The sequence below is a fragment of the Nicotiana tomentosiformis genome, chromosome 6, assembly GCF_000390325.3.
Source record: "Nicotiana tomentosiformis chromosome 6, ASM39032v3, whole genome shotgun sequence".
Classification (NCBI taxonomy): Eukaryota; Viridiplantae; Streptophyta; class Magnoliopsida; order Solanales; family Solanaceae; genus Nicotiana; species Nicotiana tomentosiformis.
Window position 1 is genome coordinate 118,721,709 of NC_090817.1, and position 9,953 is coordinate 118,731,661.

At 42.2% G+C, this 9,953-nt stretch overlaps 1 pseudogene; it reads right to left on the reverse strand.

Annotated features, from left to right (window-relative positions):
• Window positions 1-8,835: 8,835 nt before the first annotated feature.
• On the reverse strand, window positions 8,836-9,303 carry LOC138893326 (uncharacterized; annotated as a pseudogene).
• Window positions 9,304-9,953: the final 650 nt, after the last annotated feature.

Genomic DNA, 9,953 nt, shown 5'->3' on the forward strand with positions numbered 1-9,953 from the left:
AAGGACTTTGCTCATTTAACTGTAGTTAATTAATATATATTCTCGCCTCATTACATTACTTAATATGATAAGTTGATATAGTTTGATGAAAACACCCAATGCGAATAAGTTTTTACCTTTATTACTTAAATATATATTTAACGTGTACATTAATTTTTCTAAATTATGGTGAATCAGACACCTCCATCATTCAATTGTGTATTTACCTCTCGTGTGGTAATTGATCTCACAAAATACTCACTATATTCCATCTCATATAACATTAGTGTTATCCGTAAAATAGTACAGTTGAATTTATACGTGGTTTCTAAACAAGTGAACTAATTTGATCCTGAAATAATACAAAAATTGAAGAAATGTACATTACTTAGCCTTGAAATGTAGACGAAACAACAGAGATGACAGTTCCGTGAACAATGTTTCTGGGCACAGCAATGATGAGATCAAAAAGCGGAAAAGTAAGATTGTATTAAGGTTTGTATAGAATGAAGTATAGGTTTAGCCAGAAAATTCATGTCCTCTCACTATTTATAGTTGTGTATAGGGAAGGAGGTCCTAGGATCGTGCCCTCCTTTAATGTCAATTATGAGGGTCATTGATGAAGATGTAACGGTGAATATAAATGCCAAATTCTCTGTAACGGGTCGTCGCTCTTAATGATGCAGAATATTCCTTATTAAATGTTACCGGGCGCAGAGCATTTAATACACATTTATGAACGTTATCCCTTTTGTGACAAGCGGAATGGCTACGTTCGGTCTTCGGCCATCCCTGTCTAGGGTTCCACGTGTCATATCATATTTCACCCTGTACAGATAGTCCCTCTCCTTTCCGGTGATATGATTTTGTGTTACCGGGAAGTTGGTAGAAATACTCTTTTGGCGGGAATTACTATAACTCCCTCTGAAGGCTTCTGACGGTTGATTAGACGCACATCTCTCCGCATTTAATGCTCCGAACATGCGTCATCCCACGATTCATCACAACTTTTGCTGATTATCGAGGTAATCATGGCCATGAATTTAACCGCCAAAATTTTACTTATACACATTATTCTTTTCCTTTGCACTTCATAATTTCTCGAACTTTTGATTTGCATCTTTGTTCTCCATTGTAATGACCCGGACGGTCGTTTTGAGAGTTATAGCCCTAATCCCCTGTTTACTACTTTTCCCGTATCTTTTTCTACTTATGTGACTTGCCGGGGGATTGTTGTTGTTGTGGTTTCGGAGTGAATTGGGACTCTTAGTCCCTAAACGGTAGCTTAAGTCTCAGGATTTTGACCGTAGTCGGAACTATGGGAAGACGATTCCGGAATGGAATTTTGTCAGTTCCGTTAGCTCCGTTGGGTGATTTTGGACTTAGGAGCGTGTCCGGAATGTGAATTGGAGGTCTGTAGCTGATTTAGGCTTGAAATGGCGAAAGTTGAATTTTTGGGAAGTTTGTCCGGAAGTGGACTTTTTGATATCGGGGTCGGATTTCGATTCCGAAAATTGGAGTAGGTCTGTAATGTCAATTATGACTTGTGTGCAAAATTTGAGGTCAATCGGACGTGATTTGATACGTTTCAGCATCGGTTAGAGAAATTTAAAGTTTCAAGTTCATTAAGTTTGAATAGGAGGGTGAGTCGTCTTTTTAGTGTTATTTGATGTGATTTGAGTGCACGACTAAGTTTGTATAGTGTTTTAGAACTTTTTGGTATGTTTGGTTAAAGTCTCGGGGGCCTCGGGTGTGTTTCGGATGCTTAACGAATTGAATTTGGACTTATGTAAATTGCTGAAGTTTTCTAGTTTCTGTGTTTTCGCACATGCGGTGGGGAGACCGTAGGTGCTGACTCGCACGTGCGGAAGGGAGCTCGCAGATACGGCCTTGGTCTGGGTAACCAGTGGTCGCAGGTGCGACAAAAGGGGTGCAGAAGCGGAGCCGCTCCTGCGGGGGAGTGATCGCAGAAGCGGGAGCCGAGTGGGTGAGGACTTCGCATAAGCGGACCATTGTCCGCAGGTGCGGCCACCTCATCGCATAAGCGGTCCCATGCCTCTTAAGTCATTTCCGCACCTGCGATGGAAATTCCGCAGGTACGACTGGTAGTCCGCAGATGCAGAATCGCTGGGCAAAAAAGGTTAATTTCGAGGGTTTGATCTCATTTTCATTTTGGGTCTTTGAGAACTCGGATTGAGGCGATAATTCAAGGATTTTTCAGAGAAAACTTTTGGGTAATGATTCTTAACTCGTTTATGGTTATATTCCACTAATCTATAGTTGATTTCATCATTTAATTAAGGATTTTGGTTGAGAAATTTTGGGAAAATGGGAGAAGTTCTCCAACTAAGTTTTTGAGTTTTGATTGGGATTTTGATAATTTTGGTACGAATGAGCTCGTGAGTGAATGGATGCTCATATTTTGTGACTTTTACCCGATTTCGAGACGTGGGCCCGGGGAAAATTTTTGGGGCGATTTTCTAATTTCTTGCTTTAGCTTTGATTTTATTAATTAGATTAGTTTCTTATAGTTGTATTTATGGTATGTAATTGATTTTGGCTAGATTTGGGCCATTCGGAGTCGGATATTCATGGAAAATGCATTATTACCAATTGATTGAGCTTGGTTCGAGGTAAGTGACTTGCCTAACCTTGTGTGGGAGAAATCCCCTTAGGATTTTGGTACTGTTATGATATGCGAGCGTCGTGTACGTAAGGTGACGAGTACGTACACGGGCTATTTGTTGTAAAACCCGATTTATTTTACTGAGTAGCAACCTATTTTTCCTTCTTTCAGTGATTTGGCCTGACATGCAGGGGTCTTGGTTGCCACAGTTCGAGAGAGGGTTTGTCGGTTTATTGAGGGACTCCACCCCAGTATCAGGATTAGTATAGTCAGGGAGCTGGAGATGGATATTTCTTACCAGCAGGTGTGAGTATTGCTAGGAGATTGGAGGGCATGCTCGCTCAGGATAGAGAGGAGAGGGAGGCCAAGAGGTCTCGAGAGTCTGGCACTTACAGTGGTACTCGTGCCTCAGTTGCAGTTCGCCATGGTAGGGGTTATGTGAGTCGCCCCCGTTCATTCAGCTCTTCCAGCCGCCAGTGGTATTTTGGCCCCTTCTAGACCCTAGGAGCCTTATTATGCACCGCCAGTATCTAGTGTGCCTCATGTACGGGGTGCTTTTAGCAGCCAGTTCAGCAGACCTGGCCCGAGCCGGTCACAATAGCCACGCCCTCCGAGAGCTTGTTTTGAGTGTGGCGACACTCGCCATGTGGTGAGGGATTGCCCCAGACTTAGGAGGGGTGCACCTCCATAGACTTCTCAGCCACTGCGTGCTCCACCGGGTCCTCAGGCTATGATTCCAGCACCAACTACAGCCTCACCTACTCAGCCAGCTTGAGGTGGAGGTCTGGGAGGTCGAGGTCGCCCTAGAGGGGGAAGCCAGGCCAGATATTATGCTCTTTTGGCTCGTATAAAGGCAGTTGCTTCCGACTCTGTCATTACAGGTATTGTTCCAGTCTGACATAGAGACGCGTCGGTCTTATTTGATCCAGGCTCTACATATTCCTATGTGTCCTCTTATTTTGCCACGTATTTGGGCGTATCTCGGGACTCCTTGAGTTCTCTTGTTTATGTGTCTACTCCTGTGAGAGATTCTCTTGTTGTGGACCGCATGTATCGATCGTGTTTGATTGCTCTTAGTGGTTTTGAGACCAGAGCCGATTTATTATTGCTTAGTATGGTAGACTTTGATGTTATCTTGAGCATGGACTAGTTGTCACCCCATTATGCTATTCTTGATTGTCACGTTAAGACCGTGATGCTGGCTATACTAGGATTACATCGATCAGAGTGGAGAGGTACCTTAAAGTATACTCCCAGCAGAGTTATTTCATTTCTTAAAACTCAACGAATGGTTGAAAAAGGGGTGTGACGCGTATCTAGCTTATGTGAGAGATGTCAGTATTGATGCCCCTACAGTTGAGTCAGTCCCAGTAGTGAGGGACTTTCCAGATGTGTTTCCAACTGATTTTTCGGGCATGCCGCCCGATAGAGATATTGATTTTGGCATTGATTTGTTCCCGAGCACTCAGCCCATCTTTATTCCTCCATATCGTATGGCTCCTCCTGAGTTGAAGGAGTTGAAGGAGCAATTACAGGAGTTGCTTAATAAGGGCTTTATTCGGCCTAGTGTGTCACTTTGGGGTGCTCATGTCTTGTTTGTGAAGAATAATGATGGTTCTATGTGTATGTGCATTGATTATCGCCAGCTGAACAAAGTTACAGTGAAGAACATGTATCCATTGCCTCGTATTGATGATTTATTTGATCAGCTGCAGGGTGCCAGAGTGTTTTCCAAGATTGATTTACGTTCCGGCTATCATCAGTTGAAGATTCGGGAGCAAGATATCCCGAAGACTGCTTTCAGGACTTGGTATGGTCACTACGAGTTCCTTGTGATGTCATTTGGATTAACCAATGCCCCAACAACTTTTATGCACTTGATGCACAATGTGTTCCGGCCCTATCTTGACTCATTCGTCATTGTGTTTATTGACGACATTCTGGTGTACTCCCGGACTCGGGAGGATCATGAGCAGCACCTAAGGACTGTACTTCAGACCTTGAGAGAAAATAAGTTATATGCACAATTTTCAAAGTGTGAGCTTTGGCTAGACTCAGTGGCATTCTTGGGTCATGTAGTATCGAGTGATGGGATCAAGGTGGAAGCAGTGCGTAGTTGGCCTAGACCGTCATCAGCTACGGAGATCCGAAGTTTTCTTAGTTTGGGTGGGGGGTATTACTGTCATTTTGTAAAGGGGTTCTCATCTATTGTAGCACCTATGACCAGGCTGACCCAGAAGGGTGCTCCGTTCAGGTGGATAGAGGAGTGTGAGGAGAGCTTTCCGAAGCTCAAGACAACCTTGACTACAACCCCAGTATTGATATTGCCTACAAGTTCGGGGTCTTATACTGTATATTATGATGCGTCGCGGATTGGTCTTGGCGCGGTGCTGATGCAGGATAGTAGGGTGATTGCATACGCATCAAGACAATTGAAGGTGCATGAAAAGAACTATCCTGTCCATGATCTTGAGTTAGCAGCTATTGTTCGTGCCTTGAATATTTGGCGGTACTGTTTGAACGGTGTCCCTTGTGAGATTTACACCGATCATTGGAGTTTGCAGGATCTGTTCAAGCAAAAGGATCTTAACTTGCGTCAGCGGAGGTGCTTGGAGCTACTTAAAGACTAAGATATCACCATTTTGTACCATCCGGGGAAGGCTAATGTGGTGGCCGATGCTTTGAGTCGCCGGGCAGAGAGTTTGGGGAGTTTAGCATATCAACCAGCAGCAACAGAGGCCATTGGCGTTGGATGTTTAGGCCTTAGCCAGCCAGTTTGTGAGATTGGATATTTCTTAGTCGAGTCGAGTATTGGCTTTTGTGGTCTCTCGGTCTTCTCTTTATGATCGTATCAGGGAGTGTCAGTATGATGACCCCCATCTGCTTGTCCTTAAGGACACGGTCCAGCACGGTGATGCTAAGGAGGTCACTATTGGGGATGATGGTGCATTGAGGATGCAAGGCAGGATATGTGTGCCCAATGTAGATGGTTTGCATGAGTTGATTCTCCAGGAGGCTCACAGCGCGGTACTCCATTCATCCGGGTGCCGCGAAGATGTACCAGGACTTAAGGCAACATTACTGGTGGAGGAGGATGGAGAAGAACATAGTGGAGTATGTAGCTCGGTGTCTGTCACGACCCTAAATTCCCTCCGTAGGAGGTCGTGATGGCACCTAGTCTCTAAGACTAGGTAAGCCTATTAATGCGGAATAATAATAATATCTGAAATAGATAAACTACAATTCAAACAATTTCAACTCCCAAAACCCAGTAGAAATAAATCACAAGCTTTTAAGAATTTATTCTCAATGTCTCTATATGTCAAGGTCTAAATAAAATATAAGGAAGCAACATAAAATGATATAAGGGGACTCCAGAGTCTGCGGACGTTGGCAGATATACCTCGAAGTCTCCGTGCGCAGGTAACTCACTGACGTCTAGGCTGGTAAAATGTACCTGGATCTGCACAAAAAGATGTGTAGAAGTATAGTATGAGTACACTACAGCGGTACCCAGTAAGTGCCAAGCCTAACCTCGGTAGAGTAGTGACGAGGTCAGGTGAGGCCCTACTGGAATATAATAACGGCATGGTAAAATATTTATCAATATAGTAAAATAAAATGACATTGGAAATGAATCAGATAGTATGTCATATTTAATGACACCAAATAATTGCAAATAATATCTCCTGGAATCAAAACAGAATTTCCTTCAACTTTATGAAAATCACAATAATTAATCGAAAGCAACTATGGCCATAAATCAATATCAATAAGGGCACTACCGAGGTACCGCCTCGTAGTCCCAAATTATAAATAATTTTACAATATCTCATTTCCTTATACCACCGCGAGAGCCTTCACAATTTATTTAAAGAAAGCATTTTTTTCGAAATAGCATCCCGCGTTTTAGCCACCCTTATCACACCACATGACTTCTAGTAGTCACCCCTACTAGCCATGCGTATCAAGCCACCTTTATCTCACCGCATGTGTTTCAACACCCAGACCTTATACCATCGCATGCGTATCAATATTACAATTTGCACCTCAAGTGCCCAATATTTTAATTTTCCACAAAAACAAATCAACAACAATATTTTTCAATAATAAATAGCTCACGGCTCATGCCAGAATAATCCCAAAAAAAAAAAAAAAAAACTTACGAAAATATTCAAGAATAAATAATTCAGGAAAATAATATTTCAAATTTTTAATACGTTGCTTCAATATCAAATTTAAAAATGTCAAATACTTCATATTAATAATATTTAATTTAAAGAAAATCAACCTTCAATAATGCACAGTATAAAAGAAACCAAGTTTCAATTAAACAGGTAAAAGAACTAGCAGAAAAAGGCAAACAAATTTAAAAAATATATATATCACAGATCAATGATGAAGAATATAATAAGATAAAATAATTTAATAAATGCGTAACAATTATCTACACAATTTAAAAATATAATCTTTCACATTTAGCCCGTGTACACACTCATCATCTCATGTACATGACTTTCAACATATTTCAATATAATATCAATTTTAGGGGAAATTTTTCCCACACAAGGTTAGACAAGTCACTTACCTCGACTTGCTCCAATTTAATCAAGTATTATATTTTTTTCTCGATTTTTCGACTCCTATCGACTCGTATCTAGTCATAATTAATTCGATACAGTCAACAAAAATTATAGTAATCAATTTCATAAGAAAATATCACATTTTTCAATAAAATCCGAAATTAGCTCAAAATTTGCCAGTGGGGCCCACATCACGGAATCCGGCGAAAGTTACGAAATATGAACGCCCATTCAACCACGAGTCTAACCATACCAAACTGACTAACTTCCAATAACGATTCGACCCTTAAATCCACAAATCTATCCAAGAGGGTTTTCAAATTTTTTCAACTTAAATCACCAATTAAATGTTAAAAACAGTGATGGATTCGGGTAATCTAACCAAGATTGAGTTAAGAACACTTACCCCAATGTTTTTCCTTGAAGATATATCAAAAATCGCCTCTGCTCAAGCTCCAAGTTGTTAAAAATGGCGAATGGGACGAAACTCCCCTGTTTTTATAACTTACGGATCTGTCCAGGCTGACCTCGATCGTGGAGTCCGATCCTGGACCTCGATCATGAGAGTCCGATCCTGGACCTCGATCATGGGAGTCCGATCATGGCCCTCGACCCTGGGGCTCGATCACAGCCGTCGATCCTGGCTATTAATCATGGCTTCGATCCTTATGGCCTTCGATCACTGGCCTTGGTCATAACCCTCGATCCTGGGCCTTCGATCAGTGGCCTTCGATCATGGATCTCGAGCCTACCTTCGATCCTCGACTCGATTTCTGGGGGCTCGATTGCACAGCAGAAGAGAATTTGCAACAGCTTTTGCAGCAGCTGTTTAAGTCCCATTTTTGATCCGTTAACCATCCGAAACTCACCCGAGGCCCTCGGGACCTCGGGACCTCAAATTTTAGAACCTCATCCTAAAATCACGAATCACACATAGATTCAAGCCTAATGAACTTTGAAACTTTCAATTTCTACAAACAACACCGGAACCTATCAAATCAAGTCCGATTGACCTCAAATTTTGCACGCAAGTCATAAATGATATAACAGAACTATGAAAATTTTCAGAATCGGATTTCGACCCCGATATCAAAAAGTCAACCCCTCGGTCAAACTTTTCAAAAATTCAACTTTCGGCATTTCAAGCCTAATTCCACTACGGACTTCCAAATAAAATTCCAAAATCACCATACGGAGTTGTTAGAATCATCAAAATTCTATTGCGGGGTCATTTTCACATAATTCGACATCCGGTCACTCTTTGAACTTAAACTTTAAATTTTTCGTCAAAATTCCATATCTCGGGCTAGGGACCTCAAAATTTAATTCCGGGCATACGCCCAAGTCCCAATTCACGATACGGACCTACCGGAACTGTCAAAATACTAATTCGAGTCCGTTTGCTAAAAATGTTAACCAAAGTCAACTCAGTTGCGTTTTAAGCATTTAATTCACATTTTAATCCATTTTTAACCTGAAAACTTTTCGGAAAATTTTTTACGGACTGCACACGCAAGTCGAGTAATGGTAAATAGTGCTTAGATCATATAATTAATCATTAAATTTAAAGACATTTTGGGTCATCACATTCTCCACCTCTAAAACAAACGTTTATCCTCGAACGGAGTTAGAAAAAGTACCTGAGCTGGTGAATAAGTGTGGATAACAGCTGCGTATATCATGCTCGGCCTCCCAAGTCGCCTCCTCGACCGGATGACCCCTCCACTGAACCTTCACGGAAGCAATGTTCTTTGACCTCAGCTTTCAAACCTGCCTATCTAAAATAGCCACTGGTTCCTCAACATAAGATAGATCCTTGTCCAACTGAACCGAACTGAAGTCTAACACATGAGACGGATCGCCGTGATATTTCTGAAGCATAGAAACATGGAATACCGGATGAACCGCAGAAAGACTAGGTGGTAGTGCAGGTCTGTAAGCCACCTCTCCAACTCTCTCAAGAATCTCAAAAGGCCCAATATACCTAGGGCTCAACTTGCCCCTCTTCCCGAACCTCATCACACCCTTCATAGGCGAAACCCGGAGCAATACCCGCTCACCAACCATGAATGTAACATCGCGAACCTTCCGATCCGCATAACTCTTCTGTCTAGATTGGGCTGTATGAAGTCGATCCTAAATCATCTTAACCTTTTTCAGGGCATCCTGAACCAAGTCTGTACCCAATAGTCTAGCCTCGCCCGGTTCGAACCAACCCACTAGAGACCGGCACTGCCTACCATACAAGGCCTCATACGGAGCCATTTGAATGCTTGACCGGTAACTGTTGTTGTAAGCAAACTCCATAAGTGGTAAAAACTGATCCCAAGCACCCCCAAAATCTATCACACACGCCCGAAGCATATCCTCCAGTATCTGAATAGTGCGTTCGGACTGTCCGTCCGTCTGAGGGTGAAATGCTGTACTCAACTCTACCTGAGTACCCAACTCACGTTGTACTTCCCTCCAAAACCGTAGGGTAAACTGTGTACCTCAGTCAGAGATGATAGATACCGGTACACCATGAAGTATGACAATCTCGTGAATGTATACCTGAGCCAGCTGCTCTAAAGAGTAAGTAGTAATCACAGGAATGAAATGAGCTGATTTGGTCAGCCTATCCACAATCACCCAAACTAAATCAAACTTTTGCTGAGTCCATGGGAGCCCAACAATGAAATCCATAGTGATCCATTCCCATTTCCATTCTGAAATCTCTAACTTCTGAAGTAATCCACCCGGTCGCTGATGCTCATATTTCACTT